The sequence below is a fragment of the Mus musculus genome, chromosome 1 (assembly GCF_000001635.26).
Source record: "Mus musculus strain C57BL/6J chromosome 1, GRCm38.p6 C57BL/6J".
Classification (NCBI taxonomy): Eukaryota; Metazoa; Chordata; class Mammalia; order Rodentia; family Muridae; genus Mus; species Mus musculus.
In genome coordinates, this window is record NC_000067.6 from 36,994,178 (window position 1) to 37,012,172 (window position 17,995).

Sequence of the window (17,995 nt, forward strand, 5' to 3'; positions counted from 1 at the left end):
CTGTTGCTTATGTTCTTAAGCTTGCCTCCTGCCATCCGGCTATCTCTAGTGCTACCTGCGCTGGCCATGTCTGACTGGAGCCTGTCCTTCCTGTGACCCTGGTTGTGTCAGAACTCCTCTGAGTCAAGCTGTCTCTGTGATCCTGTGATTCTAGGATTCTGCGATTCTGAGATTCTGGGCATGTCAGAGCTCCTGGGAGTCAAGCTGCCTCTGAGACCTTGAGATCCTGGTGTGACCAAGCTCCTGGGATCCTGTGACCCTCTGATCCTGGATGTTGGAGCACCTGGGATTAGAGCTGCCTCTGGGTATTTTGTGGTTGGCTGCAGAGTTTACACCCAAGGTCTGCTCAGGGCATGGGCCCAGACAGACCGGAAGGAACCCATGCTGGCGGAATTCCTGCATGCCTGGGTGTCACCGGTCCTAGTTACTCCCAGTGTTGGGGACAGATGTTATGTCCTCCTCACCTCTGATCCTCTCATTTTTTTAGAATTTGACGAATAATCTTTATAAAGTTTTCTGATTTCCTCCCACACCCCTGCTCCCTTCAAATCCATGATCTTTTTATTCTATAATTACACATATGCATATATGTATATAACTCATACCTACTGAGTCCAATTAGTATTATTTGTACACATGTGTGTTTAGAGTTACCACTAAAATTACTTGATTTCAACTTCATGCCTTTCTGGTTTTGTTGTTGTTGTTGTTTTTTGTGGTGGTGGTGGTGGTGGTGGTGGTGGTGTGTGTGTACATGTATGCGGAGGTCAGAGGTTGAGGTTGGGAGTCTTTTTACGTGCTCTCCACTGAACGTACTAAGGAGGTTTCTCATTTGAATCCAGAGCTTCCTGGCTGGACAGGAAGTCCCTGTGTCTGCCTCCTGAGTGCACTGGATTACAGGCAGGCTGCTATGACAACCTGGTGTTCCTGTAGGTGGTGAGGGTCTGAACTCAACTCAGGCTTGTCTGACGAATGCTTTACTCATTATTTACATATATACATGCATGTGCACACACATGCACATATACATATTCATGTACACACATATATACATACATACATGTATGCATGCATACACATACACACAACATACATATACATATATACATGTACACTCATACACATATACACACATACATGTACACACATATACACACATACATGTACACATATATACACACATACATACAGGTACACACATACACACATACGTACATGTACACACATATACACACATACAGACACACACACGCTTAAAGACTAATCTGCTTTGAAAACGGAACATATACCATCGTTCAACAAGTTCTCTACTTTAAACATTTTTGTTTTCATGCATTTCTTTCCCTCCAACCTAAGCTTACCTTTTCCTCTTTCTTGTCCTTTCAATTTAATGAGGATACTAAATTCAAAGTGAAATTATTAATAATTCATTCGTACTGATGTAAGCTTATTCTGCACAACCAGCTTGGATCCCTTTCTAAACCCATTATTAAGAAAAGTTTCCAGCCAGAAGCCTCATACTGACGGAGGAGAGCTGTCTCCTAATTTGGGAAACTTGTTCTTGAAATAGCGCTGGCTTCCTTTCGTGGGACTAGCTGCCACGGATACATGTTTGTTTGTTATTTCATTCTAGAGAGGGTTATAGGAAGGATCTCAAAAGAACCTTTTGCAGAGTACAAGAAGGCATGCACAAAAAGGTAGATTTATGTGAAATTTCAGTCTAAGTCACAACTCGTGTGCACTGACAGAAAGCAGGTCAGTTGTGGTTTGGGGCCACGATTAGGGTGAGGGCTGTCTGCAAGGGGAGAAGGGGACTTTTTAGGGTGATGGAAATGTTCTCTGTCGTGACAGTGGTTACACAGCAGGCTATACTTGTGAAAAGCATCAGGCTGTATACTTAATTATATGTAAATTATACTTGAGTAAAATTGATTTACAAGCAAGAATGTAATTTGGAGCCAACATCCGGATGGGCCAGGATTCCCATAGGAGTTGAAATAAATTTCTTGTTTTTTACTTAAAGATATCTTACTTAGATATCATAAATGCATCTATTTGCTTTATGCCCAAGGGACATCTCCAACCCTTTGTCCTTCAGCAGTCAGTCCCCCGTGAGTTAAATAAGGACTTTAAATAGCCTGAGCTAGCTCCTTTGCTAGCCCTCATTTGCAAGAACATACTAGGTACTGTAACTTGGTTTTCTTTGGGTGCAGTGGTATTCACAGCCCCACGGGCCCCTCTCCCGGGTAGACTTTCTATTCCTGTTTTTAACTCCATGTAGCCAAGGCCATGTTCACTGTATTCCTGCATGGATGGTATCCAAGCTTCGCATAGATGGTCATATAGGCGCCTGTGGCCGTCTTCAGGTACATCTGCTGCTCTCTGGTACATCCCGAAGCTCAGCCAGACAGGTCGTGGGGAGGCCCCTCTGCCCTGGCCCTGGCCAACCTGTGTTCTTATACTCTCAGGTTGCTGCTAGAGAGGCCTCAAGTCCATAGATTTTGCTCCTGTCAGTTGCCTGGATGTGGGCCCAGGAGGAGCCTATCCTGCCAGTCAGCTGTTGCTGGGAACCGTGACAAGACCAGAGCTGAGGCTTCCTGTAACAACACACAAAAGCAGAGAGAACAAGCAGATGTGGAGCAAACATTAGCCCCACCATGGGCAGGAAATAAGGCTGACATGAGCCCCCAAATAAGGGGTGAACTGAAGCTCTACTTGTCGGGTCTCAAAGGTGGAGGACTGACAAGGAAGTGGAGGACTGCAGGAGTCTGAACTCCCATTCTTTTTGTTTGCTCTAGAGACAGCTTCCCTGTGTAGCTCAGGCTGGCCTTGGAGTCTCCGTCCAGCTACCCCTGCCCCCACTGCTGGAGCTACCCCTGCCCCCACTGCTGGCTGAGGTTACAGTCCTGCTGGCTCCTTCATGCTTTTTGTTAGAACACAAACATAAGGCCAGAACTCACAATGTGCCCTCGCTTTAGTGTCCCTTCTTGGGTTTCTGATGAACAACAACAAAAACCATAATTGATTACCCATGGATATAACAGCCTAAGACTGTGTGAGGAGTCTTCCACTGCAGCCAGCGATTTTAAGAACTCTTTAAAGGGGGTCTTAGCCTGAGTGCCCAGTTCTGATTGAGCCTTGGAACTGAAGTGGCTTTGAGGCAATGTGATGGGCTCCACTTTTTTTTTTTTTTCCAAGACAGGATTTCTCTGTGTATTCCTGGCTGTCCTGGAACTCACTCTGTAGACCAGGCTGGCCTCAGACTCAGAAATCCGACTGCCTCTGCCTCCCAAGTACTGGGATTAAAGGTGTGCGCCACCACTGCCCGACTTTGGTGCCACTTTTGATATTAAAGATAAGGTGTTAATATTTTACACCACTGAGGCTAGGTTTAATCAGCCAATTCTCTTGTAGGCTCTGTGGCTCATGAACATTTCTTTGGTCTATGAATAGTATGTATTTGGGTCAAGGCAAGAGTAAAATGTGAGTCTTTGTGATTATAAAGGAAGGAAAAGAACCCTGGCTCGGGCAGAGGGCAGTAGTAGCCACTGACGAAGGGATGGGTGAGCATGGGTCACACAGGCAGCCAAGACGAGGCAGCAGGAAGTGGTCTACCTGAGAGCCAAAGCACCAAGCCCTTGCAGCATGGTATTTTGTTGTTGTTTTTTTTAAGATGTATTTATGTATTATATGTAAGTACACTGTCGCTGTCTTCAGATACCCCAGAAGAGGGCTTCAGAGCTCATTACAGATGGTTGCGAGCCACCATGAGGTTGCTGAGATTTGAATTCAGGACCTTCGGAAGAGCAGTCAGTGCTCTTAATGGCTGGGCCATCTCTCCAGGCTGCAGCATGTTTTATTGTTCCATCAGACTCTACTTAAAGAGATTTTAATATTATATCATATATATTTGTATATAACATAATATTATATAATATACCACATATATGTATTGTTTTAAAATATAATTTATTATATTTATTATTATAGATAATATAAACATATTATTTTATGTATTATTATAATTCAATATTAATTTAGTAATTATAAATCTCATATTATATTTCTTAATAAACATTCTTAAATTTATAATTTAAGTGAAGAAACACAAGTGAAGGAGCCTTAAGTCCAGGCACCAGCCCCTGAAGAGCATGTTACCCTATGTGCAAGAACTTCTAGGGGTGGGAGTGAGCAAGGGCTTCAAGGCTCAGGAAGAAGCTGCCTTGTTGGTGGCTTTCTGACATATCTATGAAACTTACTTTTTTCTCATGCCTAAATGTACCCATTTATGGGATGGGCATGTCAGCAGCTGCCTTGCAGACATGCCATGTGAGCACCAAACAGAAAGAAGCAAACCCCAAGGGCACCACATTTGGGCTGCTCAAGTTATGCAAAATCACATGGTAGGTGTGATAACCCACACCTGTCATCCAAAGGGTGTTACGTCATGTCTAGATGAGTGACAGTACCAACCACAGCATAAAGGCTAGGAAAAGGGCTGTGTTGCCTCTACCAAGTTCTTACCCTCTCAATACAGGCATATTGTTTCATTCCCATTTGGGTGAATCTGAGGAAGGGGAATGCTGAGATACAAAGGAGCGATTATGCATTTAAATTAATATTTTATAAATACTGAGAATTATTCATCAGACAAACAGAAGTTCTGAAAGGTGGAGGAGGAGGAGATGACAGACTACGGACTTTAGGACTTGAAGAATGACATTGTGGTGAGTTCCATATATACATGGAATATATATATGCACATATGGAAGGTATGCATATACATGTTTACATATACTTATATCATAATACACATATATAACATATACACACATATATATACATACATATACTCATACACACATATATAAATACATACACACATGGAATGTATGCATTACATGTTTACATATATTTATATCATACACATACATATATATGCACATATAATACATACATACATACACACATATATACACTTATACTCTCATATATACATGTATGTACATATGGGATATATGTACATACATGTTTACATATATTTATATCATATACACATATATAATATATACACACTTATGTATACATGCACTCATACACACATATACATATACATAATACACACATGGAATGTATGCATATACATATCTATATATATTTAAACCATACACACATATACATATACATGTGTGTATATACTCACACACATACATATATACACTCATGCACACATATACACACATATATATACATGCATACACATATGGAATGTATGTATACACATGTTTATAAATATATCATATACACACATAGATAATACATATATATACACATGTATATATACACTCACACACATATATACACACATACACATATGGAATGTATGCACATACATATTTACATATATTTATACCATACACACATATACATATACATGTATATGCATGCACACACATATGTATACATATGTACACATATGGAATATATGTATATACATCTTACATATATTTATATCACACGCACACACAGACGAACACACACACATGGTACTGTTCATATATCCTATGGAAAAGCAGAAGCTGGAAATGAATGAGATCTGGAAACGGCAGTGGTTCCAGGGAAAGCTCAGTTGGGAAGCTCTTGGTGTACATGGAGCCTGGGCTCAATTCCCAATATTGCAAACAACAGCAACAGTACACCTGTTCCCTCTTCCCAGAAGTCCCCAGTTGGATCTTTAGAGCATGTTAGAAATTGTGTTTTTTTGGTGATCTTTCCCAAACTGAAGCTTGCTGCTGAGGGTCTAGACCCTCAGTAGAAGCAAATTAAGACTGAGTTTCCTTGCTATTAAGTTTAGTAACAAGCTCACTTTTACCGGCACCTGTGGACATCCTGTGACAATACACTCCTGTCCTTCATTGTTAATGAGGCACAGCCTACAGGTACCCAGAATGCTGACCTGAGCCTAGTAGTGAGAAGGCCACTTATCCCTTAGTGTTGAAGGAGTTGTGTGGAGAACCCTGGCCTCTCCTTTCACCTGGCAGTAATGGCATAGCCACTCTTTTTTTTTTTTTTCTGATAGAATAATATCAAAAGAAGCAAGTAAAATAAATTTTAAATGAGACTCAAAATCTCATAGAGCAGTGCTCAAGATGTATGAGATACAATAGAAAAATCACCCATTGTAACAGGAACCTGAAAGCTCACAAAGGAAATTTCAAAATGACGAATAAATTCCAGCCCTAAGGTGACAGCCACGGAGGTCATCTGATGAAGATTTAAAGCATCTACAATGACAAAGAAACCGGAACCAACAAATGTTATGAATGTGCTTGAAAATGAAACCAACCGACATTCTAGTAAAGAAACGGGAACCACAAAGAACTATGTGGAGGGGCTGGAGAGAAGGGTGCTTGTTGCTCTTGCAGAGAGGTCCTAGCAGCCATGTTTGAGGCTCACAACACCTGTCACTCCAGCTCCAGGGGATCTTATGGCCCTGGCCTTGTGGGTCCCTGCACTCACATGCATACCTCTCCTCCCACATATACACATGATTAGAGCATAAGAAAGATGTAAAGAAAGAAGTGGACATTTTAGAACTGGACAGTGTAACAACTGGAAACTACAACAGGCAAGCTCAGTAAAAGGAAGAAGCCGGAGAGAGAATGAGAGACTACAAAGCTAGAACAACAGAAACGACCCAACTTCAACAAGTAAGTGTACGGATTTCTGTACACATATATGCATGCAATAACACACACACACACACACACACACAGAGGGAGCATGGGTTTGAAGGAGAGTGAGGAAGGTTTGGAGGGAGGAAAGAAAAGGGATGAATGCTGTAGTTAAATTATAATTTCAAAAGAAAAAAAATTTAGTGTTGACTAGATCGTAGCATTTATTTTCCTGTGACAAAAGACCTAATACTTGTCTCGAGAAAATAGAGAAAGAGCGTAGAATTAAAAAAAAAAAAAAAAAAGATGCTAGAAGATGTAGGGACTGAAATACTCCTCAGACTTGACAAGTCACCTAAAGACACAAAAGAAAGATACCAAGAATACAACAAAGGGAATTAAGGCTTAAAAAAACAAAACAAAAAAACAAACCAAAACCACTAATAAGAAACAGCAGGAAGAGAGAGAGAAAGGAAGAGGGGCAGAGGAGGAAGAAGGAGGAGGAGAAGGAGGAAGATAAAGAAGAGGAAGGAGCAGAAGAAGGGGGAGGAGGAAGAAGATGAAGGAGGAGGAAAGTGAGGAAGAGGAAGGAGGAGGAAGATGAAGAGGGGGAGGAGGAGGCAGGCAGCATCCCACAGGCATGAGGAAATGTCTGAAGACTAAAGAGTGATAAGTTATCTCTCCATTTAGTAATGAGCCAGTTAAAACCAGATTAGAGTATAGTAAACAGGTTTACTATAAATAATAAATAAAGCAGGTTTATTGGGAAGCTGCTTTCGGGCAAGTTCAATGGTCACAAGGACGGAGGTCAGGGAAGTTACAAATGGAGAGGGAGAGAGGGGGGGGGAGAGGGAAGAGAGAAAGACAGAGAGAGGGAAGGGAGAGAGAGAGAGAAGAAGAACAACACCTCTGGATTATGTAGGGAAGAGTGCCTGGGGGGGTGGGGGAAGGCAGCTCAGCCCCTGATCTGGAAAGTTCAGGGTTGGGAGCAGGATATGCCAGGAAGGGACTGAGGGATGCTGGGAGAGCCTGGAGGCCAGGTCTGCTTTGATACGTAAAATACCTCAGCCCCTTGTCCAGGGTCTGAAGGGTAACAAAGAGAAGGAAAACAATCTGGGGAAAAAAAATCAGAAAGATTTTCTCTGTGGGTGAAAAGAACTTTAATAACAAGAGAGCACTCATCAGAAAACACGGAGGCACGAACCTTGTTCATAGCTGAAAGAAGAACTCAGCTTGGAATCTTTTATCTGGTGCGAACAGTGTATAAAATCAAAGGACCAAGGCATCCGCAGATAAAGGGAAGGTAAAGAAACTTGTCACCAGCAGACGGATCCCCAAATAATGACTAAAGGAAGTTCTCTACACAAAAAGGAATTGAAGAAGAAGAAACTGTAGAAAGGCAGGAAAAATAAGGAACTCAGGACTGGGCAGTGGTGGCACACATTTTTAATCCCAGCACTTGGGAGGGAAAGGCAGGCAGATCTCTGAGTTCAAGCCCAGCCTGGTCTACAGAATGAGTTCCAAGACAGCCAGGGCTACACAGAGGAAACAATATCTCGAAAAACTAAACCAAAACAAAACGTCATCTAGTCTATCTTCCCTTCTGATCTTGAGTAACTTTTGATAAGGAAAGCAAAAATGGTAATGCTTTCTGATAAGGTCTTTAAAAGACCATAGTGGAAACTTTTTAAGACTGTTTAATAAATTAAATAAAAGTTCATACAAAAAGAAAGGAAACAGAAAAAGCCTGGCCTAATAGTTTAGCCCTATAACCCCAGCGTTCAGGAAGCTGGCCCAGTAGATGGCACCCCTGCCAGCCTGTTTCCCTCTGAGTAATATGCCTTTTGGCTTGGACCTTATCAACCCATTTTTTTACTAGTTAGTGGGGAGTGGAAAAAAATGGAGACCTTGGATAAGTCATCTTGAATCTGATGACACTTTGCAATGTAATGGATGTGTATCCTCCCCAACTCTGGAGTCTTAGAACATAGCCCAGGTACTCCCCCTGTTTAGCATCCTCCTGCCTCAACCTTCTGAGTACTAAGATTACAGCTATGCACCACCATGCCCATCTGTTGTGGTTCCTTCCTCCCTCCCTTCCTTCCTTCCTTCCTTCCTTCCTTCCTTCCTTCCTTCCTTCCTTCCTTCCTTCTTTTCTTTCTTTCTTTCTTTCTTTCTTTCTTTCTTTCTTTCTTTCTTTCTTTCTTTCTTTCTTTCTCTCTTCTTTCTCTCTCTCTCCCTCCCTTCCTCCATCCCTCCCTCCGTCCCTTCCTTCCTTCCCCCTTTTTTTTTTAAACATTTATACATCTTATTTATATGAGTACACTGTAGCTGTCTTCAGACACACCAGAGGAGGGCATCGGATCCCATTACAGATGGTCGTGAGCCACCATGTGTTTGCTGGGAATTGAACTCTGGACTTCTGGAAGAGCAGTCAGTGCTCTTAACCGCTGAGCCATCTCTCCAGCCCAGGTAATTTCTTATCCCAATAAGCCTGTATAAAAAATACATAACCCAGTTATATTCATAAGCTATATGCCTAGATTGAACTGATCTATCACCTAATGAAAGGAGAGAGACAACTCTGACAAGATTCTGTAGACCAGGCTGGCCTTGAACTCAGAAATCTGAATGCTTCTGTCTCCTGAGTGCTGGGACTAAAGGTGTGCTACCACCGCCTGGCACTTAGGAGAAAATATTAAACTCTTGTGCTTTTATTTCAGTGATCACCCAACAGAAGCAATGGAGGACATTCTGGAATCATCTGGAAGCTGTCTGCTGGGCCCAGCCACCAATGCAGCGGCATTTGATGTCACATAATCTCACTCTAATAACTACAGGCTAGGGGACAGAGGACAAAGCGTATGATGTAGACAAGAATTCCTCTCCCACGTGAAAGTGAGAGGAAGCCAAGGCTTAAAGAAAATTTCCAGGCTGGAGAGATGGCTCAGTGGTTAAGAGCACCGATTGCTCTTCCAAAGGTCCTGAGTTCAAATCCCAGCAACCACATGGAAAAAAAAAAAAGAAAAAAAGAAAATTTCCTAACTGCTCAAAAGGGGGAAAGGGAGAGAGGGCTGAGTAGCACAGGGAAGACACAGTAGGGACCAACTTCTGTCAGGTTATCTTCTAGTGCTTGAGCACTGATTCGAGCCAGTAATGTCTGTCACATTGAATTAATAATGCTGGTTGTTAATGAATAAAAGGTATTAAATTATGATAAAACAGGGACCGGAGAGAAGGCTCGGTCATTAAAGTGCTAACTGTGCAACTGTTAAGTCTGGACTTTGGATCTCAGCATCCAGGTAACAGGCCCTGTGGAAGGTGGGGTCAGCGGTATCTCTGGGATTTGTTGGCTTCTGGTCAAGCTGAAAAGGCAGGCTCTGAAGGTTCAGGGAGAGGCTCTGCCTCAAAGGAAAGGTGGCTGATCTCCTTTCCTCTGTGCCAGGGCATGCATTTGCATGTTCTCACAGGGGCACAGGCGTACACATAAATCAACACAATCTCTATCAGCTAAACTTTATTATATCGTTTCGTTTCCTTATTTGCATAAGGGGATAATTTGTTTTAGAATTACGCATCCAAGCCATGTTTTGATTAAAATAACAGAAAACAGCACAAGAGACTTTTCTTCAGGCATTGTGCTGTCATAGAACAATTTTTGAACTGGGGGAAAAAAAAATCTCTTCTGAGATTTAATAGACAAGACAGCGTTCAGGACTTTTCCAAGGTCAGGCAACGAATCTGAAGCTGGACTGTGACTTGCAAGTCTAGCCCAGGCCCTTTTCCAAGGCACGGCCGTGCAGAATTGCGATCCAGGAGGGTGGGGTGTTTAGATTACATGGATGGATGGCAGAGCCTCCACTTACCAGAAGCTGGGAGCTGTGTTTTTCCTTTCACAGAGCAGCCTCATGGTGTATGTCAAGTGAAAAACAAGCAGAGACGTTTAGAGGTGAGACTGGAGCTCAACCCTATACACTGAGCCATTACACCCTTGTAAGGGACAAGCAGGCTGAAGGCTTTACTGAGGGCTATTATTAACAGGGACGATCTGTGTCAGAGACTCCAGGACGGTTCTCTGGTGGAAAATCTTTTAATGCTTTTAAAATAGATCCAACCCAGAGGCCATGGCGATGCATGCCTGTAAACCTAGTGCTTCGAGCAGACAGCGAAATATCAGCAGCATTTTGATTATTGATCTGTTCAGGTTTTAAACTTGTACATATAGATTAGATTCAGCAGCAGCACTCTAACTCAGCTTTGTCTCTTTGGCTCTAGGCATATAGGAAACAGGCATGCTCCAAGGTCATGCCTAGGCTGTCCACGAGCACCTTTCAAATATTCAGGAATCCATCAAACGAGTCACCCAATGGCACTGGCCATCTCCACAGTTCAATGTCTTCTGCTATGGCCGTGTTGACCACAAAGGCTGCACAAGGTGGAAGGAAACGGTGACTCACAAAAGTTGTCCTCTGATCGTCCATGGGGGTTTCAATACATATGCACCAGCATTCACATAAACACACAATAATTAATATAATGATAATAATAACAATAATACATTAAAACATGAATTTAAAAATAATACATGTCTATGGCCATACCACCCTGAACATGCCTGATCTCATCTGATCTCGGAAGCTAAGCAGGGTCGGGCCTTGTTAGTACTTGGATGGGAGACCGCCTGAAAATACCAGGTTCTGTAGGCTTTTTAAAAACAAACAAACAAACAAACACAAACAAACAAACAAAAAGACACTCTCTGTATCTTTAAGGGATGACAGGTAGACTTTCTAAGCATCTAAGGATAGAAGTTCATCAATTTAGACAGGAAAAACTATATATATATGTATTTTTTTTTTTTTAGTAAACTTCAAATGTTTTGTACATTTCCAATAGATTACTTTTAGTTTTTTTTCAAGTTGAAAACTGGCATTTCCTTCATTTAGGAACATGATCAGCCAGCTACAGGGGAGGATAGTGGCAGGCAGCTCAGAGATCATTGATCACCTGTTTGCCGCATATGTCTCGAGATGTTGTTTATATTCATTCTTACTTTCCAATTGTTAGATTTTATTATTTGAAATATTAATAAAGAAGTACATATATTATTTTGAGGGGCCTAGAGAGATGGCTTAACATCTAAGAACATTTTCTGCTGTTCTTCCAGAGGACCAGAGTTCAGTTCCCAGCACCTACACTGGGAGGCTTATAACCACCTGCATCATCTCCAGGAGATGTGACACTCTTGCCTGACCTCCATGAATACTGTATGGACATGAGCACACCTCACATCACACACACACACATCATATACACCTATAACACATACATCACACACACATGACACACATGACACACACACCACACTCATATCACATATCACACACATCACAGAAATTACACACATCACACACATTGCATCACACATACATATACATCACACACATCTCACTCATATCACACATCACACACACATCAGACACATTACACACATCACACATATCACATCGCACATACACATCACACACATATCACATACATCACCTCATTCATATACATATACATCACACACACATCACATAAAATTAAAATGTTACCAAAAATAAATCTTTAAAAATAAATAAAAATATTTTCAGGATTATGTTTCAGTATATGCTTTCCCTTGCATTCCTACGCACTTCATTAGTTTTCAAACGTCTTTTCCCCAATAAGGTGTCAACACAAAACACAGCTCTCACTTCAAAAGTGGTAAGAGGTAGTTTGTTCTGGAGGGAAGCAGGAGTGAGCGTCGCTGGAGGACTCAGTCAGGTCTCCACAAATTCCACATTCCAGCGAGGCAGCATTTTCAGGAGTTGATTGTAGTAACAGAACAAAGAAAGTCATGAATCAAGACACTTTTCAAGCCGGGCGTGGTGGCGCACGCCTTTAATCCCAGCACTTGGGAGGCAGAGGCAGGCGGATTTCTGAGTTCGAGGCCAGCCTGGTCTACAGAGCGAGTTCCAGGACAGCCAGGACTACACAGAGAAACCCTGTCTCAAAAAAACAACAACAACAAAAACAAAACAAAACAAACAAACAAACAAACAAAAAAGACACTTTTCAGATGCAGGTGGGCTTGGTGGAGCACACCAGGTAAGCGGGTTATATCTGAATGGGGAGAGCTCTGCTACAAGCCTTGGATGCTGTGAGATGGCACTGTTAGCCCAGCCTATTGATTGGTAGAAATTAGGGTTTTGTTAGGTTGATACATTCCAAAGGGGTTTTATTTGTCACAAGGTGTTGGGTTAGATACAGAGGTGAGCAAACTATGACTATGTAGTAGGCTAATGATGGCCCAGGATACATTGTAATTAGGCTCTGGATCTGCAACATTCCAACCCCTCCAGGTCACTGGTGTTCTAATCTACTGATCAGCTGATCAGCCCTTGCAAAAACCAGCTTTTCTCCAGGAATTCTCATGTATGAAGGGGTCTCTAGACTTTCCAGGCTGCTCCGGGAGTCTGTAGTGCTGAGTTTAAGGAGCCTTTTCTTAGATTGTTAAGGAATTATAAGGAATGTCCCCGAATACTTCTCACCGTTGTAATCCTATGATTACAACGTTTAAGTTAAGAGTCTTACCCTCTTGAGCCCTAAATGGATGTCTTCACCAAACCTCTCCCCTCGGGGTCAGGGATCTGTGTGGAAGAGGAGGCAGAAAGATGGCAAGGGCCAGAGGTGGTCACTGACGCCAAGAAACAGTGTCTTCCAAACACAACAGACAGAGGCACACATGAACTCCCTGTGGCAGCAGAAGATCCAGCAGGGTCTTCGCAGGTTCAAGGCAGATGGGGGTCCCAGTACTTAGAGAGAGAGAGGAGTGTCCATGGCCTCCCTCCTACCCCTAACTAAGAAGCTATTTACAACTGATAGCTGCTGACAAAGGAAAATTTAGTGTTCCCAAATGGAGTCTTTCTGGGTATACTAACCACAGGAGGGACAGCCCCACTCCAGCAGGAGAGGGCCAACACTAATCAAACTCAGCAGCATTTTTGTAGACTTTTTGTCTCATTTTGTTTTGTTTGGGCTTTTTGGTCTTATTGGTCTTTTGCTTGATTATTTTGTTTTCCATTTTTGTGAGTTTTTTTTTTTTTTTTTTTTTTTGGTTTGGTACATGTGTTTATAAAGTGTTTTTTTGGTACACGTGAATATAGAGTTAGGCGGATGGATGTTGGGGTCAAAGAGTCACCCCACAGACCCACAAACCAATCTCAGTCAGACAGGGATGGTTTATTGAACACTCACCCTAAGACTGATTGATCAGGGCTGTAGTTCAGAATTCACGGCTGAGGCTCTGACCCCTGACCATCTTTCTCTGTCAGTTTATAAAGGCTAAACCTGCAAAAAAAACACAGTGAGCTCATAGGCAGGTACAGGAAGTGCTGCCTGCCTGGTGGTCAGCCCTGAGTCAAGCCCTTTTTGACATCAGAGTTCATACTGACCTTTAATTTGATGGGTCCTATGTAAAGCTCCATGGAATTTCTTAAGATTGACGAACCTCATACAGAAGATAGCAGGGTATGTGGTCAGCATGACCCTGCTCGGAGTCAGGGTATTTTTCTGTGTCAATGACTGACAGGTATGTTACAGCAGCAATATTAAATAGCTGGCAGGCATGAACAAAATGGCTACAGCTATGCTGGGGGAGGGGAGCACCGGCCCTCATCAGTAGGGAAATGGGGAGGACCTGGGAAGAATTGCAGGAGAGTAAAATCATAATCAACATGTATTGTATAAATTTTTTCAATTAAAAGAATAAAAGAAAAAAGATCAATTTGAAAAAGAGGGGATGGGGGTACATAAGAGGGTCTGAAAGGAGGAAACGGAGGGGAAGATAATGTAATTATATTATAATTCACCAAAGATGAAAAAAGGACTCAGGTGACCAGGAGAACGGTGCTTTCTAGGACCCATCCATTTGCATAGATTTTCACTGGCTTCTGAGTCGCCATGTTGGAGTTGTATCCTCTAAAAAGAGGTTGCAGCTTTACCTGCTGGCTGCTGAGGTTGTGACATTTCTGGAAACAGGATCCTGCAGATGTAGCCAAGTTTCGATGACGCCATACTAGAGTAGATGAATCCTGCAGCCGTGGTCTTTATAAGCGTAACCAAGCAGATCCAGTAACGGCTGTCCTGTGAGAGGTAGAGAAAAGACACACGGACCATCGGAGGCAGACATTGAAACTAGCACGTGACATCAGAGGCAGACATTGAGATGATGCAGATAACAATCAAGGGGCATAAAGTGTTCCTGCTCATGGCTTAAAGCTAAAGAGAGGCAAGGAAGGAGTCAGATTGGCCAGAGAAAGAGGGAAAGAGGAAGCTGATGCGAGGATCTCAGACTTCCGGTCTCCAGAATTGGGAGAAGAAACTTCAGTTGTCTTAAGTCATGAAGATTTTAGTACCAGCCTGGAGCTGCAGCGACAGGGTAGAACACCTATTGAGCATGCAGACAGTCCTGGGCTTACCCTCAGGGTTCAACAAAACCAAGAAAGATTGTAGGGGCGGGCAAGAGATATAGATGAGTGCTCAGCAGTTAGGAGCACTGACTGCTCTTCCAGAGGTACTGGGTTCAATTTCCAGCAACCACATGGTGACTCACAACCATCTGTACTGGGGTCCGATGCCCTCTTCTACGGTGTGTCTGAAGACAGCTACAGTGTGCTCATATAAATAAAAATAAATAAACCTTAAAAAAAAAAAAGATTGTCGGGGCTAGTGAGATGGCTCAGCAGGTAAAGGCGCTTGCCTCCAAGCCTGCCAATCTAAGTTTGATCCCCAGGACCTAATGTCCTCTGATCTCCACGAGTGTGTTGTGGCATGTGTGGTGCGCGCACACACTCACACACCCACAGCACACACACAGAGAATAAATAAATCAATGAAAAACATTTTTTTTAAAAAAAAATGTAGCAGTCTATTTCTATAGCTGTTGAGAACGAATCCAGTGTGTATCAGCTTCTCTAGTTACAGGGGGTCAGATCCCAGCTGACATCATGGACCGGATCGGGTGACTCTGTGAGCCTCATTTCTAGTAGGGCTTGACCAAGGGCCAGAATCTGGTCTGAGATGAGCATTGATTATTACACACCATCTGGTTGTGGGGAAGGAAGGAAATATATAACTTCCACCCACGTCCAACTGGTGAATCCTAGAAGACACCAAAAACAGCTGCACAATTGTTGGGCCCTGAGATCAGTTCAGCTCAGGGAAAACCGAGTGGCTCTCCGCCTTTCCGTGTCACACGTGGTTAAGGCTGCTCCCATCCCTCAGACACTGCAAGTGAGTGTCCTGATGTCACTCACAGTCCCTGAGTCTCAGACATAACTTTAGGGAAAGAAGGCGGAGACCAAGCTTATTTGCGAAGCTCTGCGTGTGCCTGCCCCTCTGTATCTCTCTCTTCCTGAGTATGATCCCCTTCCCAGGGGAACTTAGTGCCTGCGCAGGGACACGCACATCTACCCAGGAGTCTGCAGAACATCCCGGATTTGGTTGGGATTCTCTTCCCTATTGATACTATCTATCTTCATCAATAATAAAGCCTTCATTAGCCAAGAGGGCAAATCATATATCATCATATATTTAAGTGATAAATCAGATTACACTTAAAAATCAAAATTAAGAAAAAAAATCAGTTGACCTGGCAGGCAGAAGTATACATAGCTCTTTTTGTTTTTCCCCTTGAGACAGTGTCTCACTATGTTGTCCTGGAACTGGCTATAGATCAGGGTAGCCTTGGATTCACAGAGATGGACTTGCCTCTGGCTCCCACTTGATGGGATTAAAGGCAGATGCCACCACCCACACTCCTGGTTTAGGAAGGGGTGGTGGAGGATCCTGAATTCATGAGGACGAGACTGTTCAGCTCCTTGGGTTTACAGCCCACCACAGGCACATGACTCTCACTCTTAAGTTCTAATTTCTCCCATGCTTGGATCTGTGTCTCAATTTCTAGAATCTAGGGAGTCCTCTTGCCACTGAGTGCTGAGCCCTCTGTTCTTATCTTATGTGTATCTGAAAGCATTCCCTGCTCTCAACAGACTTCTATAAAGTTCTTTTTTTCCCCCCTTCCCTTTTCCCTCTTGCTCTGGCCCCGCTCTCTCAGGCCCCCTTATATAAAGTTCTTATAACACAATACAGCATTCTGAGAAACTACGCAATTGTCACTGTGGAGATGACTCAGGGGTTCAAATGCTTGCTGGGCTTGCATGAGGACCAAAGTTTGGTTCTGATTACAACAGTGAGAAGTATTCGGGGACATTCCTTATGTAGGTTCTCCAGAACCTACATAAAGATCCAGACAGGCCTTGTAGCCTGCCTGTGATCTCAGCAGCAAGGAGATGGGGATGGATCCCTGGGGCAATCTGGCCGGTTGGACTAGCCAAATCAGCAGTCGCTGGGCCACAGAGATAAATAAAGTGGAGAACAATTGAAGAAGATACCAGATATCACCCTTTGGCCTCCATACGCCTGTAGGCAATCGTGCCTGTGTGAGCGTGTGCGCGCGCACACGCACGCGCGCGCACACACACACACACACACATGCATAGACATATGCAGAACACATGACACATACATACAAAGCAAAACAATTCAAGGGAGCCAAGCCCAACACTACCCAGTCTTTCAGTAGTTCCTTGTTCCTTAAAATTTTATTTTCATGTAATCTAATCTTCAAATGTCAGGAAAAAACGCTTTTCAACTGTCTCCTTGATTCTAGATAGTCTTTGATGTCTCATAAAATAAAAATATATTTAGTCCTTCCCTGAAATCAAGTTTCTAACTGAAAAAACAAAAAACAAAAAACAAACAAACAAACAAACAAAAAAACCCTGTTGCTCCACATTTCCCCTAACGAGGGGCTGGAGAGATGGCTCAGCAGTTAAGAGCATTGGCTGCTCTGCCAGAGGACCTGGCTGAGCTCAGCACTCTCAGAGCCATCTGTAACTCTAGTTTCAGGGGATCTGATGACTCTTCTGACCTTTGAGTGCTTCTGTACACATGTGATACGCACACAGACACTCAGGGATACACACATACATGTAAAATAACACAGATATTTAAAAGGCACGCAATGAGAAGATCTACTAGTGATAGAAGTGACTGGATTGTGCTGACATTGCATTCCTGGGCTAACCTCCACAGGGTCATGATGTACCACTCTTTGTCAAAGATTCTTTTTTGCTGGATTTAGGTTATTAGAATTTTATTGAAGATTTCTGGATATAGAATGGTTTAAACATCAAGGTAATGGTGTGTGTGTGTGTGTGTAATCTGTGAGTGTG

The 17,995-nt window shown here is 42.8% G+C and overlaps 1 pseudogene; it reads left to right on the plus strand.

The window, feature by feature from the left end:
• Positions 1-11,261: 11,261 nt before the first annotated feature.
• Positions 11,262-11,380, plus strand: n-R5s210 (annotated as a pseudogene).
• The last annotated feature ends 6,615 nt before the right edge of the window (positions 11,381-17,995 follow it).